Consider the following 4,549-nt stretch of genomic DNA (forward strand, 5'->3'; position numbering starts at 1 on the left):
CTGGCTCAGTCTAATGAATTTATCTGGAAAAATGCTGAGTACTGAGGAGGATGTTGTTTAAAACTCCTTAAACCAGCCATCTTCATTTCTGGATATTTGTTATAAAAATTCTAATAAAAAAAAAAAAACATTAAAAAAGAAAAAATATCTGAAAGGGTTTTAAAGGTTCTCCTGGTTTACCTGGATGTTTATGCTCATTGTCCCAGTGCAGAAGCAACTGAATAATAGTGGTCCCCTCTAAAACACAATGAGTCTCTGGAAGTTAGAGATATGGGCTGAAAAATGCGCTTCTCATCACTGCCGAAGCTGCCGCCAGCTTTTAGTAACTTAAGCCAAAGTTGCTCATTATTTTACAAATTTTCCATCTACATGTGAGAATCAGATGTCTTACCTGGTCATACAGCAAGGACACTAACTGTGGGCCCTACTTGCAAATAGTTGACATATTATTAAAAGAAAAACTTCCGTGGACTTGTTTCCACACTTTAAGTCACTCACATTGTTAACCTGCAGGTTGAAATTGAAATATCAACATGATAAAGTCTGGTCTTTTTTTGGCTTTTTATGAAAATAATTATGAGGACAGATGATATACTGTGATAAATGTTACTTTTCAGAATTAAAAAAATCTGGGGATATAAAATGTATAGAAATGTAACTTTAACTTCTCTGTATTTTCAGTACAGTTCCACCTCACTGATTGTTGGTAAAGCCTCCACTGGAAAAAAAAAAGAGAAAAGAAAAGAAAACAGTCTATAAAGTGCTCAAATGACAGAGAAGGACCTTATTTCATCCTGAAAGAAAAAATGTGTCGTCATACCTGTTGTTTACTTACCTTTTCACAAAGTGTTCTATAGTTAAGAGATTAAGAAAATGTTTGGCAACATTTAATTTAGTGGGGGAGGGTGTTGAGACCTAGAGATAAAGTGTACCATTTGGTTTGCATTTCTATGTTTTGCGCTGTTGTGCGTGTGATGTCATCAGCCGCCGCGGTGTGGCGGAGGTGTTGTTTTGTTTTACGTTTTACGTTCGTCTGTCTTCCGTGTGTCTGTGTCAGCTCGTCTGGTAAAACGCATGTAAAACCGAACCGGGACAAATAAAGTTGCCAGAAGTATAACACAGAGGCATGTCTACTTGAGGGTGCAACAAGGGCAAACGCGAAAAGCATCCAGATGCTCCAAAAAGCTGATGGAGCATCTGGATGCTTCCCGTGGCCCTCGTGCTTGGGGAGGAGAAATTTTCTGTCTTTACCCCCAGTGAAGCACCCGAGATGGGTGTCACTGTGGGCCCCTCCTTTCTCGCTTGGGACTGTGGAGTGACAGATTTGGTCTGAAGGACTCCAGATGATCTTTTGACCAATCACCGTGTGTTTGGAATTAACACACGTACTCAGGGATCAGTAGGACATGAGAGCACCGAGAACAAGACGCAACCAATTACGGGGGCTCCTGTCCACAACACAAGCATCGGACTTGCGAGTGCGGAGCAGACGCTTCCAGCTACAGCCTCATACTGTACGCATGGAAAGAGCCTGACTGCTGCCCTGGCAGCCGAGACTCAGCGCCCATCTGCCATCGCCTCTCAACCTGCTCCCTGAGGGAGGGGAGCCACAACCTCCCGACACACAGCTGTTGATCTCTGGGTCCTATATAAACTTTCGCCGTGACGTATAATGACGTTGTTTAACGAGCGATGACGTACATTAACTACCATTGACGTCAATGGACGTGATTGACGTCATAAAGTGCTACCTCAAAGTTTATAAGAGGACCCACTAGAGACTGATTTTTCTTAACTAACAATTTCTCTTTCTGTTTCCCCAGGTTCAAATTAGAAGGATCTCCTAAACCACCAGACCTTTAGGTTGAATCAGGTCAACCACCAAGGTATCAAGGTAACTCAGTATCAACCGCAGATACAGTGTAATCTGTGTGTCTGTGTGTGCATGCTCCATCAGACAGCCTGGTTTCTGTGAGATCAGGTGTATGTGTTGGGAATGAAGCATGAACAAACATATATTTGTTGATTGAAAGTCATCAGCAAAAAGAGGTTCAGGAGGTAAAAACAAGTCTGCAGAGTGTTCTGTAGATTGTGGATCATCCTTTGTATCCATTTATCACAGCAGCACAGAGTTTCTTTAAGGATAAATTGAACATCATGAGACATGCTAAGGTTTCAGCATACCTTATTCACACATAATCATCGCATATTAGGCGATATTTTAACTTTTTATATTTTGCACTGAGTTTAAGTTTAGCTTTGCTACTTATTTAGCGTAGAAAAGCTTGCAAGTTTACGTTCAAAACAGAATAAAACACGACAAAAATTCCAACAAATTCAGTATTCTGTTGGAAGTTTCAGACGTGTCTACAGTGGTAGCAGAAATGATGTGTAAATATCTTAAGTTACTAAAAGCTGGCGGCAGCTTCGGCAGTGATGAGAAGCGCATTTTTCAGCCCATATCTCTAACTTCCAGAGACCCATTGTGTTGTAGAGGGGACCACTATTATTCAGTTGCTTCTGCACTGGGACAATGAGCATAAACATCCAGGTAAACCAGGAGAACCTTTAAAACCCTTTCAGATATTTTTTCTTTCTTTTTTAAATATTTTTTTTATTATTACTATTATTATAACAAATATCCAGAAATGAAGATGGCTGGTTTAAAGAGTTTTAAACAACATCCTCCTCAGTACTTTGCATTTTTCCAGATAAATTCATTAGACTGAGCCAGCCCTCTGGCAAAAAAACCTGAAATATTTCCACGATGCAGCTGAAAGAGCTGTGATGTCATGTCATTGTTAAGGAAACTTGAAGAAAAACCTGTTGAATTACAGGCTCTTGGATGATACAATTTAATTTGATGCACTTTAGTAGAAAAAAAGCTTCTTCTGAGTTTTAAAGGCATTCTACCAACAGGATGATATCTACTGTAAACTGGCTCCCATGTTTGTTCTCTCATGTCTGTGGAATGAGGCTATTAGTCAAAGAAAGACTAAATCAAATGTTATAGCTGATCATTTAGAATTCAGATTAGTAAAATATTCCTTATGTGTCTGACACAGACTGCAGAAAGCTTCGTCGGGTCTGCTTTTAAGAGTGTTGCATCAGAAGACGGTCGTTCTCTTTTTTTATTAGAATTTTTATAACAAATATCCAGAAATAAAGATGGCTGGTTGATGTTGTCATAAATAGAGAAGTTTTAAACAACATCCTCCTCAGTACTTTGCATTTTTCCAGATTAATTCATTAGACTGAGCCAGCCCTCTGGAACAAAAACCGGCACAAACATTGAAAGTCTCTATTTCACTTCTCATCAGATGTAATAGGATGGTAAGCAAAATCTTAGTAGTGAGTTAAGACAATAATTCCATAACACTTATAATAACGAATGTACAATAATAAAGATTTCAGCTGCTCAGGTAGCCTGGCCTAAACGACTGCAGGGGGGCCTAAACGACTGCGGCCTAAACGCCAATGGCCTAAACGACTTGTATCCTTCAGAAAGTGGGTTCTACTGACCTTCTCCAGGTGACTTAACCCCTTAACAGTTGAGCAATTTTTGTCTGCAACTCCTAAAAAAAGCATTCTCAAAGTAAATTGAAAGCTGTACTTGAACCACTTGGAGTAGAAGGCTGGTTGAGGTCTCTTTTGAAAGAAAACACTCTGAATATTCACCTACAACAATCAGAATCTCTGTAAGTGCTACTGTTACAAAGTAATATGAGCTTGAATACAGTGAAAGAGATGGATTTTTCTGTCTGCCAAATTTTTCTTCCTAAATATGTGTCTTAAAAGTGACTTTAGCCTAGGGCTGCGGACTGAAAAACACAATGGGACTACAGCCTGATGTCTTACCTAGTCTCACTTCAAATTTGACTGTAATACAACAAAAACTGAGTATTTTGTACAGGTTTCTCTAAGGATAGGACCAGGCGTGCCAAAGCTGTGCCATTTGGAGAGCCTTGGGGAAAATGGCTGCCATTCCTGAACGCTTCAACATACAATCATGATCTTAGGCTCTAATGAAAGGTTACACTTGGAACTGTCTTATCTCACATCCAGATCCTCTGTGAGAATTAGTGACAAAGAGAAACGGAAGCACAAACACATTTTTTCTACAACCAGAGCTTTGTACATGCAATACAAGTCCAAACAAATAGTTTGTTCTAAATGCAATTAGTTTATATACATAAATAATGACATAGCAAACCACACTGAACAGTATTTACATAAGACTAGGGGCAGATACTTTTGACACATCAGTGAGTCACTGACTATTGTGCCCCAGCAGACAGGGTAAACAGGCATCTATTGTAACAAGTAAGATGTCATTCATCAGCTAAAAGACCAGAGCTGTTTCGGTATCACGTTGGGGCTAATACATGCATGCTAACTGAAGTTATGATCAAGAATTTGCGGACAAATATGCCTCTGACAGAAATTCTGAAAGTTTTTCGCCGCAGACTTTGTGTTGTTGTGGGCGAAATACTTGCTGTAGACTTACTATTTTACTTGAGCACATTTGCTGGACCCTTACCAACGTGTC

Source organism: Odontesthes bonariensis, chromosome 3 (assembly GCF_027942865.1).
Source record: "Odontesthes bonariensis isolate fOdoBon6 chromosome 3, fOdoBon6.hap1, whole genome shotgun sequence".
NCBI lineage: Eukaryota > Metazoa > Chordata > Actinopteri > Atheriniformes > Atherinopsidae > Odontesthes > Odontesthes bonariensis.